This window comes from Carassius auratus, chromosome 6, assembly GCF_003368295.1.
Source record: "Carassius auratus strain Wakin chromosome 6, ASM336829v1, whole genome shotgun sequence".
Lineage (NCBI taxonomy): Eukaryota > Metazoa > Chordata > Actinopteri > Cypriniformes > Cyprinidae > Carassius > Carassius auratus.
Window position 1 is genome coordinate 10,781,746 of NC_039248.1, and position 26,452 is coordinate 10,808,197.

At 36.9% G+C, this 26,452-nt stretch overlaps 1 protein-coding gene across 14 annotated transcripts in view; it reads right to left on the minus strand.

The window, feature by feature from the left end:
- LOC113096129 (forkhead box protein P1-B) overlaps positions 1 to 26,452 on the minus strand; it is a 175,830-nt gene that overhangs the window by 134,040 nt on the left and 15,338 nt on the right. For 6 of the 14 annotated variants that reach the window (XM_026261609.1, XM_026261610.1, XM_026261602.1 and 3 more), the window contains exons 3-5: positions 25,631 to 25,734; positions 13,263 to 13,297; positions 6,917 to 6,956 (exon numbers count right to left, since the gene is read on the minus strand). The gene's annotated coding sequence lies outside the window, so the exon portion shown is untranslated. The remainder of the gene's footprint in view (positions 1 to 6,916; positions 6,957 to 13,262; positions 13,298 to 25,630; positions 25,735 to 26,452) is intronic. The other 8 variants (XM_026261607.1, XM_026261601.1, XM_026261584.1 and 5 more) reach the window with 3 other exon arrangements.

Genomic DNA, 26,452 nt, shown 5'->3' on the forward strand with positions numbered 1-26,452 from the left:
TAAACTATCAAAGCACAAGTCAATGTATTTTTTTCTTTAAATAACTTACCAGTATGTTTATGTACTTGTAGACTCAACGCTTCCACACCTTTATCTCCCGCTATTCTGAAAAAAGGCTGTATCTTTTTCTGCTTCCCATCGGCCAGCGTTCGCTCTTTGTTCCAACACTCTCCGAGTCAACAAATAACACTCTATGCAAAGTAATGCCTGCAAATTGTTTTGGATCTGTATTTGAATATTGAAATGCTTCACTTTAGATCTTGATATATGGCAGCAATTTTCATACGAGTCTGAAACAGGTACACACACACACAAACTACATGATAGCGGTTTGTCTTTTTTTTTCCTGCCTGACAAAGATCAATCAGATACATACTAAACACTCACATTCCTATCACTGCAGCATTATTTTTTAGAAACACAGAGTCACCGAACTACCGCAATAAGTGCCCAAAGTCTGAATTAAGTGTTGTGGGTACAAAGATCAAAACAGCCGCCTACACTACAGCATTTAACCAAATTGGATGTGTTGATAATATTACATTTACATATAACATAACTGCACAGCTCTGAGCGACTGTAGTCAAAAACCAGCCTAGAGACACACATGAACTTAAAATCACAGGTTGCTTGCAAGAGCACATGGGAAAGAAATCTAACACGTGGGTCATCACTGCAGGGTCAAACTACCGTTTAAAGTTGGCAAATAGTTTCCGGGCTCATCATCCCATCCAGCTTAGCATTTAAACACCCTCATCGGGTCAGAGAACTAGGTTGTTCTCCTCGGTTATGCAAGGTCATGCTATTTGCTTAAAAAGATGGACAGATTACGGTGGAAGGATGGTAATCATGGGGCCGAGCACACCGGCTAGCGTTTGTTACTTTGTGTGGCTGAAAAAAAAAAAAAGACAAGCTGGATTTTCAGCTTTTGAGAAGGACAAGATGAGAGATGCTTTGATCTTTTGACTTTGAGAGGGAGATGCTGACTCGGTGCTGTCTATCTCTCTAAAGAAAAAATATGTCTGAATATCTTACAAAAATGTCAAGTATAAGTGTGTGAACATGATGAACGTATTTTTTAGGAACAAGCAGTGAAAAGATACGGCTCTTCAAATGTGCCATAATAAAGAAAGAAAGATTTATTTCTCATGTTCTACCATACTGTGTATTTAAAGTGACAAAAAAAGCATCTTTAGAAATTCTTCAAATGTTTTAATTATACACACAGACAAGGTTAATTTCATATATATAATTAAGTAGAACTCTAATTACAATTTTATATTTATATTTTTGTATCTGTGTATGTACTGTGTGCATGTATTGCTCATTTTTTTATAATTCAAATATAAATAAAATAATATACAAATATTCAAAGAAAAGCCATCACCATTTATATAAACTGATCCAAAGAAACATGCCTTGTGTTTAGCTGGCATGGAGAGAAGGAGCCAGACCTTTAAAAGAGAACACAGCACTGAATATGACGGGGCGAGAAAAGAAAAAGATAAACAGAAGAAAGGGAAGGGGGAGGGTAATGGCACTGAGGCAGGATGATATGGCAGGGTTCGGCAGAGGCCTATAGGATGCCAGCGAAGGTGTCACTAATCTTCATGTGACCCAAGGGGAGAGAGTGCGAGACAGAGAGAGAAACTGTCGGCTTCTTTAGATTCGGGGTGCTGTGACTCATCTGTTGCTTGTCACATTGGGTTTGGAGCGTCCGCGAGGCAGCCATGACCCCGAGCGGCACCCGTGTCCTCCGTCTGTGTATTTACAAACAGAGACAGGGCACAAACAGGCTGGGGTGAGTCGCTTTGGCAGATCTGTGTGAAGCAGGAGCGTATAACACCACCGAGCAGAGGGAGAGAGGGGGAGGACAGATGGGATTGACCCTTATGTCACCATTCTGAACAATATGACATTGCCAATGTGTGTGTGTGCATAAAACAGACTGGATCTGGAGTTTTAAAGCACAAAATTATTAAAAGATAAGGCAATACGCCTTATAATTAAATTAAATTATTAATTGTTAATTAAAAGGCAGTGTGTTAAACCAAAATGTTTTTAAAAAACAATACACTATAAGACATACAAAAAAAGTAATTCCAGTTAGAATTACTTAATTACACAGCTCCCTTAAACACACACATTCATATAGCAAACATATTCACCGTTCAAAAGTTTAAAAGGTCAGTAAGATTTTTTTCATTAAAGGGGTCCTATTATGCTCTTTTACAAAGTCTTGATTTTGTTTTGGGGATGTACTAGAACAGGCTCTCATACTAGTTTGCTCGAAAAACACCTCTTTCCCTAGTCTGGCATGAACGGCTCGAATACTTCCTGTATCAAATGAAGGCCCTCCTTCTGAAACACAAAATGTGCTGTGATTGGTTAGCCAGGCCAATGTGTGTTGTGATTGGCAGCACTTGGTGCCTGGTCGGGAAATGTCATGTCCCTTACCATAATGAGCTTCATAGTGAGCTGTGAGCTTCAGTGTAAATCAAATCAATTTGAGCACGATATAAACCCGGATGATTGTAACCACTCTAAGTTCATCTGCCTTGGGAAACCTAGCATGTCTCCGACACAGGGATAACACTCGTTGACTTCTCTAGTGCAGCTCAACCAGGTCTCGTCCCATTCATCAGTATTTGTGATGTCAAAAATCCCGGAAAATATGCGTTGTAGTCCAAACGAGTCATTCATTGTAGTTTTTGAAAAGTCATTTCTCGTTTTGAAGTGGACTTTGAGCTTTGTAACTTTACAGATCTTTTTTTATGCTCAAACAGCAACATCGCAGACTGACTAAAGTTGAAAAAGTGAAAAATCATAATAGGACACCTTTAAGGATACAGTCAACTGATTAAAAGTGACAGTAAATACATTTAGAATGCTACAAAACATTTCCATTTCAAATAAATCTTTGCACTTTCAAAAAAAAATCCTGAAAAAAAAAAAATATTGCGGTTTCCACAAAAATATTAAGCAGCACAAATTTTTCAACATTGATAATAACAATAAGAAATGTTTCTTTAACACCAAATCAGCATATTAAACTGATTTCAGAAGGATCATGTGACACTGAAGACTGGAGTAAAGTCACATAATTACAACTTAAAAATATATTAAAAGAAAACAGTTATTCTGAATTGTAATATTGCACAATATTGCTGTTTTACTGTATTTTTGATCAAATAAATGCAGCCTTGTTGAGCAATATTTCAAAAAACATAAAAAAAAAAAAAAAAACCTTACCTACTCCAAACTTTTGGACGGTAGTGTAAATGACTACAACAAAAACTGAAAAATAATACTCTGTATATGTGAAACCAAAGTTATGTTGGTAACACAAACCACAGTGTGCAAGTCCAATTATCTGCTCAGTTTCTTTTTTGTAAGGTTGTTCACATGATCTTTTAAAGAAATAGCTTGCCGAGCAAAGTTTTCTTTCCTGTGCTGAGGTATTTCCTATTTACACAGGAAGTTGGGGTGGAACATAACGAAGCAAACCTTTTTTTTTTTTTTTACGGCCAATAGATTTTAAAAGACTGTATTGTCTGCTTTTAGGAGTATATATATATGTATACATATGAAGAGTTCAGATGCAAAAGCCTCTGAGTGCCATCTGAAATTTTCATCTAAAATTAGGATTTTTATCAAGCTCCTAGTCATTCCTAGTCATTGAGTCATTTTACTTTAATGACAATGTGCAGGTCCTTTTCCAGGCTATTAAAGTGAAATAACTGAACATAAATATAGGAGCCTGATAAAAATCCTAATTTTAGATGAAAATGTCATCTTTTGCATTCTGAACTCATACACTCATACATCTGAATATACATACATACATACATATATACAGTACAGACCAAAAGTTTGGACACACCTTCTCATTCAAAGAGTTTTCTTTATTTCCATGACTATGAAAATTGTAGAGTCACACTGAAGGCATCGAGGGCTATTTGACCAAGAAGGAGAGTGATGGGGGGCTGCGCCAGATGACCTGGCCTCCACAGTCACCAGACCTGAACCCAATCGAGATAGTTTAGGGGTGAGCTGGATCGCAGACAGAAGGCAAAAGGGTCAACAAGTGCTAAGCATCTCTCGGGGAACTCCTTCAAGACTGTTGGAAGACCATTTCAGGTGACTACCTCTTGAAGCTCATCAAGAGAAGCCAAGAGTGTGCAAAGCAGTAATCAAAGCAGAAGGTGGCTACTTTGAAGAACCTACAATATGACATATTTTCAGTTGTTTCACACTTTTTTGTTATGTATATAATTCCATATATAATTCCACATGTGTTAATTCATAGTTTTGATGCCTTCAGCGTGAATCTACAATTTTCATAGTCATGAAAATAAAGAAAACTCTTTGAATGAGAAGGTGTGTCCAAACTTTTGGTCTGTACTGTATATATGTATATATATGACCTCAAAGCCAACAAGCGTGGACGAAAAGCTAAAACACAAAAACTAATCAGGCAACAGGCATCACACCTAACATCGTAGTTCTGTCCAAAAAAATACAAATAAAAATCAGGTATTAGTTTAATATTACAATGTTCACATATCACTAAGGAAACAAAAAAAGATTTGTGCCACATTCAGCAACGGTGTAAACGAAGCTCAAAGGTCTTGTTAAACAGCCAACCGACCTGCACGGTTCAATTATTAAATGTCATACTCTGCACAAGAGTGCAAAGCCTCAGTCAAAGGCTTCACAATCAAGATATTTAAAAAATGAGGTAGAAAGCTCTGAAAGGTGTCGACTAATGTAACTAATGGAATGTATTAAAGTACTGCGGTGTGTCTTAAGATCTTTTCCAACCTAAATAATTAGTCAATATTGAAAAGGTTAAATTCAACAGCAAGGAGAGCTTTCATGTACTCATGCAGATTCATAAATGTAGTCCTCTCATTAGTCATAACCCATCTGCAACATTTAAGTAGCAATTATGAGTCCTAAAAGTGCTTTTAAAGAAAGTGGTAAACCATGTGCAAGACGTTTAAGCGAAGACCCTCCTCAATAACTCTTGTCACAGCCACCTTGCTGGCCACTTTAAAACCGGACCCTGGAAAGTACACTTTAATGGAGAGACTCGAATCCACCTGCTTTTACTTTCTGTTATGGTCATAAATCTGAATAACTAAATAATAACCTGCACTTAAACGTATTTGGAGTGCTTTTCAACTCGGATCGCCAAAAGTTTGGACTTTCATAAGTGCAACATTTCCGTAAAACCCGCTGAAAAATCAATATTCAAGAGGAAATAATCATGCATTTTATTAATGCATTAAAGCTCATCTAAAAGTTTGTCAGAAGAGTGTGTTGTTTTGTTTGTTATGTTTAATTCATGTTGCCAACATGGAGCTGAGCCAATGTCACAATATTGACTTTCAAATATGTGATCTCTGAACTAACGTGAAATTGTGTAGTTGGAAAATGACAAGAGATTGATTTCCATAAGTCTCATAAGCACAACTGACTATGTAAATAGGGCTGATTTCTTTATGGGGGTGGGGGAAAATAGCTAGGCTCTCCATTTACATTATCAAATGACACAATTTACATTCATGTTTTCCATTTACTATCAATCTGTAACGTACACAGTTTTGCAAGCGGGCGTAACTGTTAGAGGCACTTCTCTAAAACGTCGCCTGGCCAGGCTGGTAGGAATACAGACATTGCAAAGCTCCATTAATCTCACAATGCAATTCTTTTTATAAAATACATAATTAAAATCAAACACTGATGACAGAGTTGAGACATTTAGAAACACTCCATATATATATATATATATATATATATATATATATATATATATATATATATATATATCTTTATATATATAGGTTAATGTTTGTTGAGCACCTGTTTTAGAGACAATATGATAATAAGCACTAATATGGCATGGCATATGCCGCAAAAGGATGCTTATATAACTCAAGGTCATGAATATATATTAATGTTTACTGTAAACAACAGAATTTGAACACAGACTGGCACTGTGACATGTGGGCAGTCTCATGGTTTGTTTGTTGTGTTTACACATCACATAGGAAGTGAAGGCCACAAGAGATATGGATCAAAAAGGACTTTGGAGGTATATTAGTCAAACTGTGTAAAATCTTAGAATTCAGAATATCTGGAACGGACCTTGTGTACGTGCTGATCAAGCCATCTAAACTGTGAGCAAATTCTAACAGATGTGTTTTGAAAGTGTCTGAATGGGTCAATCAATTCACACTTCTACACAAATATAGGAATGTTACTGCATTACACACAAATAAAATATTAAACCAAGTGTTAAACCAAATTCGTTCATTCATTATTAAACTAAACATTTATACTGCATAAAAAAGTAAACCATGTGGAATTTATTCTAAAAATAAATAAATAAATATTCAACATAGAATCTATTCAAAATAAATATCAAGCCATGTAAAATTTGTGGTAATTAAAATATATATATATAAGTAAACATACAAAAAAAAAAACTGCATTAAAATAAAATATAAATGAATGAATGAATAAAAACTGCATTAGGTATGTATTCAATGTTAAACCAAGTAACATTTATTTCAAATAAATAAATAAATAAAAATGTTTGTTGGGCTTTATAGAATTACTGTTAAGACTAAAAAGAGTAAACTACCACACATCTCCTAAATTTGCATTTTTATGAACTGACGTGAACGGATAACAAAGAAGGTAACTAGAGCTGAACTGACTTCACATATCTACTAAAAATGGTTTTGGGACCAGTTGGTTAAACGTAATTACAAAGTGCAGTTTTGAGAAGGCCTAGCATCATTTGCTTGCAAATTCCACTTGGTTTAATATTTCGTTATCTGTTGCAATGAAATTCATTCAAAAGTGTGGCTAGGCACACACATACACTGTTAAAAACGAGGCATACCCTTCAGCATCCACAGGGCTGGACCACTGCACTCTCCTTCCTGCAGGACAGACAGCAGGTAGAAAGATTGGTGGAAGAGAAGGAAGACAGAAAGGAGAGAAGGACAGACAAGAAAAAACATCAGTGAGAAATGAGGAAATCTACTGAAACTTCGAATCATCAGAGACTGCTGTTCCACATCCAGTTCCCAAAAAAAAACTGATGCGGATTTTGGGCTAATTATCCAGCCGATATTGTGATAGCTTTATCTCCAGACAAATCAAATGGAGTTTTCCTTTCAGAGAAGAACAAGGTAACGAGGGAGGGCACAACGAGAGAGGTCACTTTGAAACAATTGTTCATTACCCGCTTCCGCCGAGTTTATTGTCTCTCCGCGTTTAAATAATCTCACAATACATTTTTAGCATCTTAAAAGGGCAAAATTCCCTTGATTAAACAAATAATAGCACATTCAAGAAAACTGTAATTGGGTTCAAATTGATTCGAGCAGATGCTCTAATTGCATTTAAACACTCTTCCTCCCTAACCCTGGATTCACAGCTTCTTAATTACTGGCCCTCTCCATGCGAATCCCTCCGGCGGAGAGGTGGAAAAATAAAAATAGTGCGAGTTTTACGGCACATTGTTAAACTGACCTATAAACTTTTTTATTCAATATAAATGAAGGCCCAGTGGAGGTAGGGAGGGTGAGGTGTTGAGGGAGTGCTACTAAACTCAGATTAGCCCAATCCCCTCCGGACTCTGATCCTGTCACTCATCTTCACCGACTTTCTCCCTCCCGTCCAACCCACGCTTTTTTGCCGCTGAGGGGAGGGAGAGGCAGAAATGTGTTTCCTGAGAGAGGTGGAAAAGGTACATCCTGATTAGAAGAACGACAGCCCGTCTGGCTAGCGTGGCCGCCGCTGGTGTCTTTCTTGCATAGGCAGCAAAAGTTATGCATGCCAACTCAAACAGTGCTTGCTTTCACACGGGGGATGGCGTGTGTGTGTGTGTGTGCTCCCGTGGTGGCCTTCCTGAGGGCGCGCTGCAGCTGGAGCTCTGAATAAAGGTAACAGGCGAAAAGTCAACGCTACTGTAAACTCTCCACCCTCCACCCGTCTTTCACCAGGACGTTCCAAATCAAAAGAAGAAACAACCCCACCTAACAACACGTGCATTGTTTTTGCCCTGCAAAACCTTCCCACGAATTACAAAGGAAAAAGTTTGTAAAGAGGGCAAGCACTCGCTTTATTCCCGGGCCTGTGATGGTGCCAAACAAAATGCCAGGAGAGAAAGTGACATTCAGTGCTGGTTTAAAAAAAAAAAAAAACAAGCAGTTTGAAAGTGATTAGACTCTTTATTTCATTGTTATGAGCCTGACACCAGAGAGGAAACCAGAACAATCCATTCAACCATGTTTTCCTTTTTTTTTTCTCCTTCTTTCTTGCTCTCTGAATTTAGAAACACTAATTAGTTTTGCTCTCATAAACCCAACCTGAAAACGGCCAATTAGATAGTGTGAAGTAGGAGACGTGCTGAAGAAACAAGTGCTTGAAGGGAGAAAAAAAAAAAAGAACTTAAAACCTCATCATCCTTCAATTACAGCCTCACATGCACCGCAACGAAAAAGAATAACATTTCACACTTTCCGTGCAGAACATATGCCAGTTTGGCATATTTGTCGTTTGATGGGAAAGGGCTACATGGACGTACTGCAACATAACGGTGTTATGTAAATGAAACACGATAATGCTTCATCTGTATTGGTTGTTATTCGAGTCTCTTGAGGTGTATTGAGGTCACCACGCTAACCGAACCACCTGGCTAACCACAGCAGCAGCTGGGCTCGAGCATAGCGACCAACCTGACCAGCGTGTTCTCTTAAACCACCTACGTTAATCTGATATAGCAATTCCCCATTTCAAGGGTACCTTCAACCAAATGACGCAAAAAAGGTCGCTTTTGTTTTCCAAGATTCTGTTTTGGTTTTCGTGCCAGGTGGCTTATTTTCATACAGAGGACGTCATAAAAATTAATGATAAACTTGAGCAAAATTGTCTTCAGGAATTTTTGGGGCCGGTCCCCTGAGTTGACCCGGGCGAGTCTTTCATCAGTGTCAGAGCGAAGACTGATGGCCTGTCAAATGAAAAGCCCTCCTCCATTTCTGGCCAGCTCCTGGGCTGGGCAACGTGGCTAAAAAAAGGGTCTGGGCGAAGCGGCGCTCGGTGCTTTTTGCCGGGAATGAATTCTCAGATGCCGGGGTCACTGCCAACGTCCTTGCAGCCAACGGCTGAGAGGGCAGCAGAGTTCATGCTAACTGCAGCTTGGACCTGCGCTGAACATCTGCTCATGAATGAGCCGGCTGCCTACTAAAAAAGTGCTGGTGCACTACGAGGGCCTGCTGATTAAAAATTCAACGCTCTTTCTCCTGGCACGCTTGTTTTGCGTCTATTCTCCTGAGCCCAACCCTGCGGAATCATATTAAGAGAATCTGCGAGCACACAGCAGAGTTTATCTGGAAGAACAGCTGGCACTGAAAAGGGATCTGCTTCTTCAGGAGAGCTCAGGGACTTTCGCAAAGAGATCTGCCATCACGTACACTGTTTGTCCTTGAAGGAAAACAAGGGTTAAAAATCCAAGTAATATGCTGGAAGAGGTGGCTACATCTAGCAGATTACGTCACTCTGATGGAGTGATGATAATGAAGATCATTTGACAACCTGTGTCGAGAGTTAATAAAAGTGTAGATACATGACATGTGACAACACTATTTTTTTTAATCAGTATTTTTGTTTTGATTTTCTGTTAAAATATAAATGGTTTATGCTTAAAACAAGACACTTTTCCAATGGGGTAAAATAAATGACATTGAAAAAAAAATTGGGTATTAGATTATGTAGCTGAAAGCCTTTTGCTAGTATTCAATAATCTTAATATTTATGTTTTTGCTAAAAAAAAAAAAATAAATAAAATAAAATTGTGATTTTATTCACAATTGTCTTCTGCAGAACATTAAATTATAGGCTCTACCATAAATTACAGTCAAGTAGATTCAAAATGTTTAATGCCTGGAATACTATACCTATAGAAGTAAAAATAATATTACATTTTTGCTCATTTCTTTTTAAATCTATAAAAAGGTTGGTTATTGGATAATCAAACATGTGTTTTGAAGTAGTGGTTTATTTCTTGCTTCTGGGTTTTATAGGTAAAGTATTTTATGTTTGTGGCAATGTTTGCTGGAATGTTTGTTGTTTATGTACTCGTGGGCTTTACCATCAACCTGTCAGGGACTTCAGATGAAAAACAGCCTGTATGGCTAAATCTGGCACATTTATATAACAAACTTTGAGTGCTTATCTTAATTCATGTGCATTATCCCTTTTAAAATAAAGAATAAAGTATTATACATTTTACTAATAAACCATTTTTAAGAAATGATTTAATTCATTACAATAGTTCCATCATTGCAATTCTCTAAAGATTTTTGCATGGTGATGGATATGACAATGTTAATGTATTTGGTCTTGGTGGAATAGATCTGCTGCTGTCTTAGATTATTCCTACTGCTGCAAGGCAAGTACAACAGCTTGCTAGTGCTGAATCATACAATGATACGGTGCTGTGAGTATTTAAGACATACTGCTGCAGCACAAATAGCATATATAATAACCCATAGCAGAACTAAACAGGTGGAGCTGGGGAAGGTGGAGGGTTTCAGAGGAACTCTGAAAGCATGCCGCAAACTGCTTTAGTGAATGCTAGCCAGCCACTTATGTTAAGCAGTAAGCATTGGCTATGTATTGAACATGAATCGGTCAGCATGTGCCAAGTAGTTAAACTCTGTGAATATCATCAGTTTGCATTAAAGACCCATCAGCCTGCGCCCTCTAGAGTTTCATGACAGAATTTGGAATATACAGTAAATAAAGCAAAGACACTGTTGAAGCATCTTGGTGCTCTCATAATCAAAAGCTCAAACATTGTAAAACTCAGGCAAACACCGTTCTTTAATATTCAAGTCTCTCAATGTTGCAAAAGAACTAAACAAGACACTGAAGAATGGCTGACATTAAAGACAAACTGCTCTGCCACTCCATCACAGTGCCCTCTCCCAGACACTGCAATTTCCAGGTACAGATAATCATAGTCTCCACTTTACTTCTAAAGTCCAGCTAAATATTTGATTTACATAAATCGACCAAACCGTTATGCCTACAGGAGAGTCAGAGGTTTTCTTTGGAAAAGTATCACTATGAGTAATAGCAGGAGTTTAAGGAAGTGGTCAAACTGAAATAACGATTACCTCACATTCAGCAATTTCGCTTCTGTCTTGGGCCAGGATAGGTTCAGCTCAGTGAGCCATAAACATTTTGTTTGTGTACAGTGCGTCGAGGTAAAATGCGGAACAGAGGCTACAACATTTGGTTTCCATGTTGGCAGATGGTTCCATGTGCTGTGGAACTTTTTATAGGCATCAGCAAAAAAACTGGGGAAGCATTAAAATAGGTATTACACAGTATTTGTTTCCGATTGGAACGTTCTAACTTCCTTGAGAGGCTGATGAACAGAAATTGCAACATTTGTCATAGAGTATTGCTGGTCATGCCTTTAATATGCAAAACATATTTCTTTTTTTAGTACAGCTGTGATTTTTGTCATGATGCACCTTTAGATAATTTTCCATCAAAAAGCCCCTTCTTAAAAAAGAAGGTGATGCTGCATTGGTCTAATGTTTATTTGATATTTAGCTCATTTGCTGCTAGACAAAATCTACAAACCTACAAACTTTCACAACTTTCTTCATTCTGTGTAACACAAAAGTTGTTTTAAAGACAGTTTTCAACTTCTCAGACAACAATATGGCCGGCTATAGCTTTCAAAAACATTTTAATAAAAAACAACTGGCATACAAATTCAATTTCATTGCGTTATTAAAAGTCAGCACTGAGGTAAACGTTCAATAAGCCATCCTATCAGATCTAGAACTGTGTTTTATCTTTTTAATACATCTAAATGTGTCAGTAGTAGGGAGCGAGAGAGAGGGAAAAATTGGTAAATATGACTGCTTAAATTTAATGCAAACATTGTTGACACATAATGTAATTTAAGTTGGGTAGTGTGAATGAAAGCCCAGCAGGGGTAATAATACCCTCCTAATGAGAATCCTTGCACGCTCTAGACCTTGCTGAGATAGCCATAATGCATGGCTCCTCTTTTTTAATAAAATAATTGTTACAGTTATTAAAGATGAATCTCATCAGAGGCAGGATGACAAAATAATTCATTACCAAACGCATGGCTTTAAATAGCTGCAAATTAAATTTCCCACAGAAAATATGCCTGTAGATGAATGAGATCATTATTTCATAAATATTGGATTCAGTGTGCCCTTGGAAGACAAAAAAAACACATCCGAACATCCATTTTAACAGTTCACTGCAAAATGCAGTTAACAAATGACTCTAAACCCACAAATAATTCTTACCACATATGTTAATTTGACAAAGAAAAAAGGCAGCATTGTGGATCGAGTTTAAAGGTCCGGGTCGGAATGAACCACTGCTAGATAATGCGTTGCTTAATACGGATACCGCCAACATATTATTACTCCGATTATTTAGAGTTCCTGCTGTTTACTAAAGATGCAGAAACTTCCCAGCAAGCACTTGGCATCTCCTGTCCTCTCTCACACACAAACACACTCACACACAGCAGGATGTAAAGAGGAAAGCTTTATTAAGATCCTGCAGCCATAAAAGAGCAGGGTGACTAACCGGCTACATTAGCGTCTAAAAGCCAAAGTTATTTAAACCCAATAAAACACTAATACATTGTTTGAGTGGAAGTTACAGTGAAGTTATCTTCACCTTAATAACATCACGGCCAGCCTGATGTTGTTTAGATCAATAAAGCCCATTACAAGAACAGGCCTCAACATAGATAACAGGGCTCAAGCGCAGTGATGTAACACTCTATGGCATCTCAAAGAAGAAAGGAACCTTCTATTAAATAAAGAGGCCAATGGAAGGCCAATCATAAGGCATGGTAATCTGATAAGAGGTGACTGTGAGTGTTTTTATAGTGTGCTGCGCTTGAGTACACTTGGATGGTGGTTTGTGGCAACCGTGTAGATGGTGAGGTGACATGTGAGGTGACATCTGTTAAGATCACGACCCTTCTTGGCCCCACCAAACCTACTCTCTGTCACATACTCTCTTTCTAAGCTTGAACTACCTCAATATTATTAGAGAGACACTTATGAAGAGTGATTAGTTTGCAAAAATACAGATTGAGAAGATATTAGAATGCTCCTATTAAAGAGAAAGTTCATCCAAATATAAAAATTCTGTCATCTTTTACTCACCCTCGTGTCATTCCAGACCCGAGCGACTTTGTCTTCTGTGGAACATAAAAGAAGAAATTTTGAGAAGTGTTTCAAGTGATATTTTTTGTCCAATCAATATTAATGTTTATATATATATATATATATATATATATATATATATATATATATATTTGAGTGAACTATCCCTTTAATGTTGGAGATGTATATATGGGGTTGCTATTTAAAAAAAAACTGATTATAGTTAAACTTGATGTGTAATTATTAATAAAATTTGTAAATACACAACAACATTAATTTAAAACAATGTACATATATCTAAATATAGTTTTACAACACAGACAAGAGTCTTTATTGTATACTAGAAAGTTAAGTAGAAGTTTTTTCTAAAATTTTAAACACATTCACTCATAGCCATTTCAAAACACTGAGTTAAGTCAACTTTGCTTTCAAACAATAGCTTGGATTTGGGAGCAGGACTACCCATTTGGCTGACCAATAGAAGATGAGGGGGAGTGGTCTGCCAATCTGTTTGGAAATAATCATTGTTTTGCTTTAAAGTTCACAAGTAAAGAAGGTAATGGTAAAATAAAGTTGAATTTTTTTTACACATTATAAGATACATTTGACAGAAATAAAATATATTAAGAATCTAAAAAGTTGCATTATTATTATTTTTTTATGAGATACAAAGTCACAATGACATAAAAAGTCATTTTTTCCTCTAGGGCAAAAACAAGCTTTTATGTGATACAACTAAAATCAGCTGTAAATAAAAAAAATAAAATAATAATAATTAAGGAGACAAACTGAGCTGGAATCAATTCAGAGATGTGTCAATATGTGGCGTGAAAGGATTTCTCATAGTTATACTGTATGTGGGTGTCTGCTATTTGCACGAGAGCCTATTTTCTGTGCTAGTCCACCAGGTGATGCTCTGACATCTTACCGTAACGTCTGACTCCTGACATGATAGCCATTATAACACTCAATGCACTCGCACACACAGATACACACAAAAAAAAAAAAAAAAATTCCTTTGCAAAACACACATAATATCTCTCATTCAGACTTGGTGTAGCGATGAGAGATAACGTTATCAACGCAGGAATGACAAAACAATAACATAACATTCACCTTGCACAATATTAAATTGCAAACAATCCTGGGCAGAACAACCTGTTTGCACAAAGAAAACCAAATGAATCTACATTTTTTTGTTGTTTACCCAATTCAGTTTCTCAAGCTTGACTCCAGACAGCCTTTCAGAAAGCTGTTTCAGTCTGGTCAACAGACAGGAAGTGATGAAAAGAATAAATGGTTTTGAAAGGGAGAGCGAGAGAATGCGCGTGTATGTGAGGGTTCATAACAGTGTGTTGTTTCTGGTGCGAGGTAAAAACACAGGCCTGAGGATCAGGTCTGACAGATGAAACCACAGGAAAGACTGCTGTGATGTTACCTCTCACACCACACGCTCAGTGATAAGAAGAAAGAAAAAAGGAAAAAAAAGATCTGTAACACAGTTGAAAAGTCCCTTCATGGGGGTTTCACTGCTGTGTGTTTCAGAAGAAGGGGCCCTTCGGCACACAGCGCAAACAATAAACACGCTGCATGATCTCGGTGTAAGGTCTACCCTAGTGTAAGTAGTGTAAGGTGATTTTGTCAAATCTCAACATCACACATCTCGTTTTTTGCTTGTTGACATCTAACATACTGTATCTAATGTACTTGAGAAATAAAATCTAAAAACATTAGCGCATTAAACATTAAATGCTATCTAGTCAGCAAATTAAACGCTAGCTACATAAAATCCTCCACGGATGTTTTTTAATTGTTATTTTTAGCATTATTTTTAGACTAAGCTTTGTTTTGATGTACCTGGGTTAATTTCAAAGAGCAAAACAACATCCTGTTAAATTACCTGCTAAAACTGGCAGAATTCTACATTAAAAATACAATGTTCCTAGTATTACAGAATGACATATTGGTGGCTGTATAAAACTATATGATTGTTAAAATAATCCATCTGAACTACTAAAATCTGCTTTTTACTGTAAAACTGACTAATAACCACTATAATAATAGGTGGTAACACAGAAAGCCACATGATGAATCAGAGTTCGCTGCATGTGGCCCATCCATAAAAATGGCAATACATTCACACTGTCATTTACACACAGGTGTGAGTTTTGAAATGTTCCGTTCACACAGCAACTTATAGTTGTATTTGGAATACTGTCTGTATGAACACGCAACAGGAGTCAAGCACATTTTCTTTACCAGTAACCATGGCAACAGTGACTGAAGTAATATCAAAGATGGCGACGTCCATAAAACCGAAAAAAGTCTTATCACTTACAGACACAACAAGAGTCCAGCTGAGCCACGAGTTCATCCACCAAACCTTCATTAAATGACAGCAGCTTTTATTTGGGTGGAGAGCGGTGCATCTGAGTCACACTCAGAACACAAAACTGACAGGAGCGGCTCCGTTGGAGAAAAACTGAATCTGAATCGAAAACTTTCTGATGATACAGCTCACTTCTCCGTCACTGTAAGTTACCGAAACCACAAATTAAAACATGCAGCACACTTTAGACACCGCAGAACAGCAATCTTAATAAATTTTCAGATATTTGGGAGCCATTTTTGGCTCACCTTGACAAATATAACACTGAGTTGGACCAGCAAGGGAGTTCATAGAGTGCCAACCACCTTTACCATCTCCGTTTAGTATTTGTGTTGAGATTCTAATGTCAGTGGTGCAGCAGTGTACTTAATTAGTTGTTTTTAAATATGCGGTTTTTTTTTTTTTTTTTTTTTTTGGTGTCTGTGTTCTGTTTTGCTTGTGGTTTATATTCTGTATATTTTTTCCTGTCTGTTTTTCTTTTGTTACTTGTATACAAAATTCTAATAAAAATAAAATGTAATAAAAAAAATAAAATAAAAAAAAGACACCGCAGAACAGCTCTCTCGCACTGTATGATGTGACAGAGTTGTCCAGTCGTGTTCCATTCACACAGCACTTGCTTTCCGAGAATGTGGTTGTTAGTCCTGAAAATGTACAGGTGTGAGTTCGGTTACAGAATGCGGTTGTCACACCCGTAAATAACCATACTGTATGTAAAAGTAACTGTATTAAAGGGTTAGTTCACCCCAATATGAAAATTCTGTCATCAATTGCTCTCCCTCATGTCGATCCGCACCCATAAGACCTTTGTTCATCTTCGGAACACAAATTAAGATATTTTTGATGACAGGGTGCAGTCAGATTTCCTTCCATTGACTGTCTTTGTAACTACCACTTTGACAATTCAAAATCTTCATAAAGAGATCGGAAAACTAATCCATATGAATCAAACGGTTTAGTTCAATTTTTCAGATTTAATTTAGGCTTTTACTCAGATGTTAACATTGATCAGTGGACAGAAGCAGCAGCTCAACCGAACCTGAATAACGCACAAGAACTTACCTCTTCTGGAAGCTTATATAGGCCTTATTTAGATTGAGTCATACACACAAAGACAAAACACCATCAGGGTAACACAACACTACAAAATGCAATAAACGTTAACTAAATCAGATAAAATTTTAAATAAAAACGATCAATGTACATCATTAATAAGAAAAACGACAGAAACTAAAACCTATTTTACCTCTTGGAATGTCCTGGTAAGATTTTTTTTTTTTTTTTACCATAAATCATATAGTAAATAATTTTTTTCACTTTTATAAAGCTTAAATTTAGGTACATTAAATGTTAAACCATTAATAGTTTTTCACCCCACATACAGTAAGGTAACTTTACGGTCATATTTTAGTCTTTTTTCTGTAGACATTACAAATTTTTTAAAGTGGGCAAACCTGAGCAGAATGACGTTGGCTAAATTGATTTATTTTATTCATCGCAAAAATTTACACATTCTGCTTTTTTTTTCATAACAATGGCCCAAATATATATGAACGGATGATGATTCAATTCAGAACTAGTTCAAAATGATATTTTAGTTTAAAACTATTCAGATGAGCATCGACTTCATCTGGATGCTTGCGACTGAAATTTTTCCCTGCTTTTTTCTTCTTTTGTTATTCCGTTAGCAAAATGTGACCCCACTAAAAGCCACAAAATGTCAGGGCATTCTGAGATTGGTGCCATGTCTCTGCGTTGTGGTATGACTGGGCTGTCCACATATTGATTTACCCAACCCGAATTACCTTTCTGGCATCCCGGGGGACGACCAAAAATCTCTGCGCAAATTTGCTCAGCCACTCCGCGTGTAGAGGAAGAGTCTGTAACTTGAGAAGGAGCAGGTCCAAATGGATGCCTGTGAAGGTGACGATAGTGAATAATATCTCCGCAGAGATGATCATCTTTGACAGAGTAATATTACTGGACGATAAATATTCAGCGCTGAGAAGGCGAAAAAAAAGAAAGAGAGGGGAAAGCTGCCGCCAGCTGAGTACAAAAGCATAAATAAGGTCTTTTACCTTCGTCAGTTATCCGTCTTTTGACACACAAGCTGAGCACACTGTAATTAACACGGAAAGAGATAATGGGGTCTCTACCCGCTGATCAATCTGCCACATAGATCATCCATCTCTTTTACAATGCCACGTTAACATTATTTTTAAAAAAGAGGGAGAAAAAAAAATCCACAGCAGATATAAGCCTTTTTTAATAGCTACTGTAGCTTGATACGGCTTATGGGTTTATTGACATGCCTGTTTACACCATGTTCACAAAAGAGAAGCTCTTTTCTGCATATAGCACATAAATACATACATCAATGCAGAATGGTGCGACCGCAAGACTGTATTGACTGACTTGTCTGTTAGATAATGGACTCAAAAACACAGAGGCGTGAATTGTGTTTACAAAAGAAGAAACTAAAGAGCCACAAGACTGCTACGACTCTACTCAGGAAGCATAAGCTGTAGTGTTTTGTGTGTGTGGGTGGGTGTACGTTAGTGTGTATTTCTGTAACCCAACAGGGAGACAAACAGGCCTGTTGTTTGTTTGTATTTCTCAGCTCTGCACATGTTTGTCAGGTCTAGATCCACTTTCACAGATTTACTGCTCCTGTCCCCCCTGGCCTAGTGTACACTAGTGTTTTCAGAGACTGCTTTAATGGACAGATTCCTGTTCCTGCTCTCCAGGGGACAGGCATGAACACGTCAGCTACATGAAGCTCTAGTGGAGCCATAGCATAGAGGTTAGTCCGCTTGTTCTCACACATTGGGGCACTGTACGTTTGAGCCTAGTGAACCTAGTGAACTTCCTAGTGAACCTTTCAAAATTAAATGTCAAAAATGAACATGTAATGATACCTGATGTAATGATACCTTAAAATTAGATAAAATAATATTTTAATTACATAAAGCACTTATATTTTATTAAATAAAATTACAACACCTTTTAAAATTTGGGTATGATTTTTTTTTTTTTTTTTTTTAAAGAAGTCTCTAAAAAAGAATAATTAAATAAAACTTGTAAAACAGTTTGAAATATATTTTTATAACAATATAAAAGTCTTAACTTCACTTTTGATCAATTTTATGCATCCTTGCTGAATAAAATTATTAATTCATATATATATATAATAGTATAAAACAGATCGTTATAAATATATAGGCAAAAAAAAAAAATTACACAAACTGTGAATACAGTATGACCAGTGTTTACCGATTCACGAGCAAACCGCTTCTCTACATGTATCATTCAGAAATACTTACAAAGTTACTGGTTGAATCAGTTTGACAAATCCTTCACTTTATGAACTCACTAAACCAGTCAGAGCATTTCTGAATCAAAATCTGATAGAGTAACTGAACTTGTTTAAACTTAAACCATACTGACTGGATTCATTGTATAGTTAAGATGCAGATTAGTATTTAAGGATACACATTTGCAACAAAGTATTTTTTTTTGTAATATATGCACATACACTAAAGTTCAGGGTCAGTGATATTTTTTTCAAGAAACTGATGTTTTTATTTAGCAAGGACACCTAAAATAGTTTTTTAAAAAGACAGTATAGACATTTATAATCTTACAAATATTTATATTTCAAATAAATGCTGTTCTTTTACATTTTCTATACATCAAAGGACCTCCCAAAAGTAATTATTTAAAACATAAAAATATGAAACAATTATTGTCAAACTGTAATTATATTTTTTTATTTTTTTATTTTAGTCAAACAAATTCAAAGTTTTTGCATAAGAGACTTTTTAAAATCATAAAATGTTACTAACCATACATTTTTAAATTTCATAACTATGAAAAACACTATTCTGTAGATGTAAATGTCAAATTAGTGGTTACATCAAACACAGAACATCATCCACTGCAAGCAAACAGAATGTTGTTTAACAAGGACAAATCATAACACCTTGAATCAAAGTAGCATATCTCCATACTAAAGCTTTCATCATTACCCATAGTCTGCTCTCTCAGCTCAAACTTCTCAGCATTCGTCATTAGCGCAAGGCTAAACGGTCAGTGCGCCACTTCCCCTATTTAGACAAGCGATCCGTGAATAAAAAGTAGATCCAATGTCTCATTGCGTTTTTAGGCCTCATTAAGGCCATTAACCTTATATTATTAGATGGAGGATGTTAATGTCAAAGTCACACATACACATACATATACACACACATACATATATATACATATACATATATATACATATACATATACATATATATACATATACATATATATATATATATATATACATACATACATACATACATACATACATATATATATATATATATATACATACATATATATATATATATACATACATACATATATATATATATATATATATATATATATATATATATACACACACACACACACACACACACTTTTAACAGTTACACTCACTATTCACATTTTTAAGAACAAACACATATATCTGACATGTAAAATAATGTTAAAATTTGTGTCCTAAACAGAAATATGAAATGAAGAAGCTTTTAGGGGGAAAAAAAAGGCCTATTTGATTTACATCAGCCTTTTGATATATTTTATAGTTTGTAAATTACAAACACCTCAAATGACTATGGGCGGTATATGTTAATCGCTGATTCAACGCTATACAGCAGCGGTAGGATGTTTGATTCTGCTTGTGGGACTGCATTTGGTTCACTGCGGTGATGACAGAGGTAAAGGGCCTCAAAAAACACAACACATGACCTTTCTACATATCTCAGACAATTACACACCTCCCACAATCACACACCCTCGACTGTCCTTCCCCTCCGCTCTCTTTCCCAGTGACCTGTGCTGACCTGCTCTCATCTCTCTGCGCCTAGACAGGAAACAGCGTTGAGGGTGTGCTAGTGGGTCCAGCCCAAAATCCAGACCGGCTCCACAATACAGGCCACCACCTCGAGCTCCAGCCTGCCCCCTATCAGATCGAAGCAGGGGGGCACATCCTGTGTGAAACCGCATCCTTAACTAGCATCATCACACTGTAAATAAATACTTTCTCTTTTATTTGCTCTCTCTCTCTCTCTCTCTCTCTCTCTCTCTCCTTCCGTCAAATGTCACAGCCTGTGCCTCCAATCACCTTAGAGTCCAAACAGGAAAGTGAAAAGAGAGGAGAGAGATAGGAGATACGGACTGTAATTTGCTGCTCGCTGCAAGTTGCTCTGCTGTTTCCTACACACACACTGGGCCAGCTGCCTGGGACTCCATCCTGGACTTGTGTTCCTTTCCTGATCGCAGTTACGACATCAGCCCACCGCCGGCCAGACACCCAGCGAAACAGGAAGTTAGGAAGCTAGGTGTAACTGAAAGCTTTTGTGAAAACGGAAAAGGGACAGTGAATAAGACTGAATAAACTCCACTAAAGTAGGTCTGTATTGCGTTATAATACAGACCTGCTCTAAACACACCCAAAGAAAAGAAAAGTCACAAATGATTTCTCATTTGTGAGGTTAAAATGAGAGCGAATAAAGATGCTCAAACCTTAAGGGGGTTTTCACAGTGATGCCATAGAAGAACTGGTATTGGTTCCCCAAATCCTTTCAGCAAATAGTAAGCAGAACCATTTTTTTTTTTTTGTTTAGTGTGAAGAACATTTAATGATCAAATCCTTTTCCTGTTAAAAAAAAAATAGAATGGAGAAGTTCCATGGATGTTAAATATTTTTCATGGAAAAGATGCCAACAAAGTTAAATTAAGTTCTCAATGTTTTAAGTCTCCTGAGATATTCAAGACTACCTTCTGAGCAATGTCATTTTCCATGAAATTATTGTTAATCTATGAAAATGCGAAGGATAATTAAATGACTCAGCGCTGACCTTTTCTAAGAAATGACACATATTTAAAAATGAGCATAAGCAGATTTGTTTATCAATCATCTGAAGTCTTACTAAAATGAAAAGTGAAATTAAATGATAAAGTGTAATATGACAGAATGGGAAACAAACTTGCTGTAAAAACAAGGGCGCACAAAAGCAGCCCTGAGAAAGGTGGACATATCCAGCATTGAGACCCCCTGCATTAGCCTGTGGTGTGTGTTACACAGAGGCAATTTAGACAGGATACTGATCTAATGAACTTTTAAGCGTTTGTGTGTGTGCTGTGTGAAGTTGTGAAGTGGGCCGTATGTTGAGCCACTGCTAAATGAGTGTTGAGTTTCAGTCTCCCGGTCAGAGGGCTGCAGGCCCATTCTAAATGCATGCGTGTGTGTCAGGCCCTGTGGATGGCAGTCATTGAGCAGATGCTTGGAAAAAGGAAAACATCACACAGTACTTGAATTTCCATGCCTGTTGGGGTGGTCTCGACCTATGTGCAAATCTGCTAGGCTGTTGTTAATTGCACTGCCACAAATAAGCAAATGGCCAAAACATGATTCAATCTACTCTCAATTCACTAAACAGCATTTTTCTGCCCAGCTGACTGATAGGCAGTGGTATAATTACAATAATTTGCTTCATCTATCTGTCAAACCAGTCCCAGAGGATAATTTTATTGCTCAAGGGTTGATCTTTTTTAGCTCAGGAGTTTGCTTCAATCAAAGTTCAACTTCAAAGTTTCAAATTTTCCTCTTAGAAGGAAAATAGACACAATTTGTCATCATGCAGTAAATGTAGAAAGCTAAAACATGAATGTTAATAGAAAGGAGCAGATACTTAGTTTAGGGAGGGTTTTATGAGATGGATTTTTAATTGCAAATGTTGGTATGTTAATAAATCCGGGCAAAAGTTTGAGACACTATTTGGAAACTCTAGAACAGCGGTTCTCAAACAGGGGACAGGGCCTCAAATGTATAAATGACTTCACACCTAAATGCTTAAAACATAAAAAATTTAATAAATGGATGTAAAAATATATATATATTTTCAATTTTATACATATTTCACTCTCAATAAATATTATTTTTATTGGAAAAACTCACAAAATAAATTTTATGTTAATAAAAAGTTTGAAAACAAGCATTATTGTCATAATTGCAGAATGAAATATGAGAAGAAATATATTGTCTGATTCGGGGTGCCTAAAAATATTATGTTCAAAAGGTTAAAAGCCAATGCTATAGAATAGAAACTGAACATGTGAGACTTCTGGGGTGTTTATTCAGAGAAAAGCCTGACAATCAGGAGTCAAACGACCCTTTCCATTTCCATTGCAATAAAAAAAAAAAAAAAAAAAGAGAGATGTTATAGAGATCTCATTTGCGATTTCTTCTTCCTATATGTTAAAATTGGCTTCAGATGAGCATCAAGGTCCAATTTAACATTTTCTCTATCACCTTACAATCAGCTGAACAAGGAACATCATCGTCAGCAAAGTGAGATGTTAATCACTGAAGGTGAGAATAGATGGAGATGTCTTAGACTAGTCCAACTCCAGTGCAGGGGTATGCAGACCAAAGTTTATTACCCACAAAAGTTGATTAGGAAATGGTTACATCCGTTTTATTGTTGCTTCAAATTAACGTTCAACTCAAGAGAGAAAAAAAAACGTTGGGTGACCTCTCTATTTTGTGAGCTGTTATTTATGCCTCCCCACATACACACAGATATGCATATAATTTTGTTAAGTGACCTTTCAGAGATACAAAGGGTGCAATAACACATATAAAACGTCACACTGTAAAAAGACTTGAGTGACCCTAGCGGCATTTACTGTCACTTCTTTTGTTTATCGCCTCTTTTTGATAATTTGTTGTATTCCTCTTTTTTAAGTCACTTTGGCTAAAAGTGTCTGCTAAATGAATAAATAAATGTTGAATGTATGTAAGAGTAAAGCTTCTGAACACACAATTTCTGATAAAATATGGTCCAAGTCAAAAGAGCCCACCACCAAGTCACAATGAAAGTCTATGAGATACTTTTTCAGCCATTTTATACTCTGGGAGACCATAAAATCTCCTCCTTTTGTGAAGGATTCAGTCTTTTGAATCAGAATCGGTTTATCTAGTTCTCAGAACTGGTCTGAAAGACTTTGCTCGTTCAGTTCTCAAACTCAACGCAATTAGATGAACACTCACTGCACAGGAAGTTTTTTTAATGACGTATATTTTGGCCTGTTCCTCACATAAACCAATCGTATGAATTCAAAAGGCTTGAATTAAAGTGCTTGAGTCATAAGGACCATGTTTTTGATACTTTCACCTTTCTTTGCAACCTTTTTGAAACTCGAAAGTGTCAGCCCCCATGTGAACTATTTGCATGGAAAAAAACTAGTACAATGAAGAAACAAAACCAAACTGCTTTGGAATGACATAAAGACGAGTAAATTATGACCAAATTTTCATTTTTGCATGAACTATTTCTTTAAATATGATAATGTATGGAAGAATGGTCCTGGAGCACAACCGGTGGGCAAACGCACCATCAGCAGTTGTGCAAGTCAAATAAGGAAGAGAGAATATATATAGAGAGAAAAAGAGACCCCTAAGTGCTTCTCTTTGGCTGGCAGTAGCACAGAACAATGATTCATCCTCCACTTCACATTGTATCAGAGCAGGCAGAAGGTCCCCTGCCATGACGGGCTACAAAATAACAACTGTCACCTTCAGCACAACTCATTAAAGCAATTTAATGTTGCCGCCTTCCAACATAATTTTTATAATTGATATTTAATTCTCCTACAATATTATTTTTTAAAAGGAGGGGGTTAATTGGCATTTGTGGTAATTAATTGCCAGGCGGAGAGATGTTTATGTGGAGAAGTTAAAAACAAAAAGTGGCACGGAGAGCAGAATAAAGGGGCAACGTGCTGAGATGGTCTCATCATCATGGCCTTCCCTCCTGCGGATGAAAGGAAAGCAGAGGGATGGAGGGATGGAAAGAGCAGCTTCACTTCCCAGTCGGGGATTTAATTGCGCAAGGATTCCATTACCTCGGCACAAATGTCACGTTTGCTTCTGATCGGGGGGAAAGGCGTGGACTGGCACTGTGCCAGATCTATGGCACAGAAAAGTGTTCTGCCAGTTGCAAATATACAAGCACGCTCACGCAAAGCTGCAAAGTGATGACAGGAAGACTAGTCAATGTCTGCTATACATAAGTGTGAAGGGACAGTGACACTAAAAATGGGTCAAAGGCAAATGGGCAGAAGTATCAACCATTGGGTAAAGAGAACAAACCCAACCCAGATAAAAAAGATCTTTAGCAAGTTTGGGGTTTCAGGATGAGTGTTCTCGTAGACAAGAAAAAGCAGATCTCTTTGCCGTCTAGGAGAAAAACAATTGAAAAAGGGTCAGATAAACAGAGGTCTTGCTTCTGTCTTCTCTGACATTTCTTAAAAAAAAAAAATTATCTAGCATGTCTGAAGTATAAAAGAGCTCAATGTTTCAAAGTGGGCAGATAGTAAATTCTCACAAGGTTAAAGGCTGTGCAAATGGAGACTAAAAATCTCCAGAGAAAAAAAGACCCTAAATAGCCTCTAGAGTTTCAGGAATAGAGCTCAGCAATGCCTCAAACTGCACTCGGATTTGCTGGATATGATTTGTTTCACAGATAATCATTTAAGGAGATCAAACAGAGACTCTGTTGACGTCTACAGTTTCAGAAAACATCTCAACAAGGTCTCAGTATGAATTCAGGACATTTCTTAACAAATTCTACCAAAACACATTACTACGTGTAAACACCAGCTTTATTTCTATCACATTTCTGCTAGGGAATTTTATGAGAAAGTTCCAAGACAAAGTTCATACATCAATGAAATACACGACAAAATAATCCAATCGTCAGAGGTAGGAAAGACCAACCTCTGAGAGATAAAAAAAAAAAAAATTGTAGTCAAATACATGTACGTACAATACATACTGTAGACCATTTTTACTACTATGCAAAAGTAGCACAGTAGAAAGCGTACATTTGTGTGGTTTCAAGGAAAAATTCTGAAGACAACATACCACAGTCACTTGTTTGGACAGGATTGACGTTCCATTGTTCCAATCAGAATTCAGAAAAGGGAACAAAGGGGCGGAGCTACTGGATACGGTGGAGCCACCTCAATCTGAAATACAAAATGAGTAAAAAAGACAAGAGAGAGAGACAAGTGCATATTAACATCAGCAAAATTGATACCAAACAGGAATTGATACCGTTCTCTAAAGGTGGGGGAAGTCCCTTAAATTCACTCAACCCACATAAACCTGGATGATGACTCAAATGAGAAAGGAAAAAGGCAAAAACGTGATGAAATCCGACCACAAATGCTTAATTTGGTGACAAATTAATTCCAGAACTGACCTAAATGCATCTTAACACATTTTCAGATTTTCAACAGCAAGCATTTCTGACACATGTGATATTTACACAGAGCATCAGATAATAATCAGCACAAATCTGCATTGCTGTTCTGATGAATGGTAGTGACTCGAGGGACGACTCATCTAAGGAAATGCTGCGGCCACACACTACTTGTGACAGAATTCTCTGGAACATTTAGTCAGATCCCGTAAGTCTGTGACATGTGACTGTGATCAATCAGCATCGGTGGTGGTGATTTGCGTAGTAAAATGCTTATTACAGAGGTCAGCATTTACTTGAGTGTGTTCTCATTAAGGTGAAAGGGAGACAAAAAGAGAGAGTGACAGAAAAAGGAGGAGCTAAAAGAATCCGGAAGGTTAAAGAAGGTGAGATGAAGACAGAAACAGAAAGTGATAAAGACAGTGAGGAGTGTCTATCATTCACTGACCCGCCACAGGTCTGGATGGAGTTTTAATAGTACG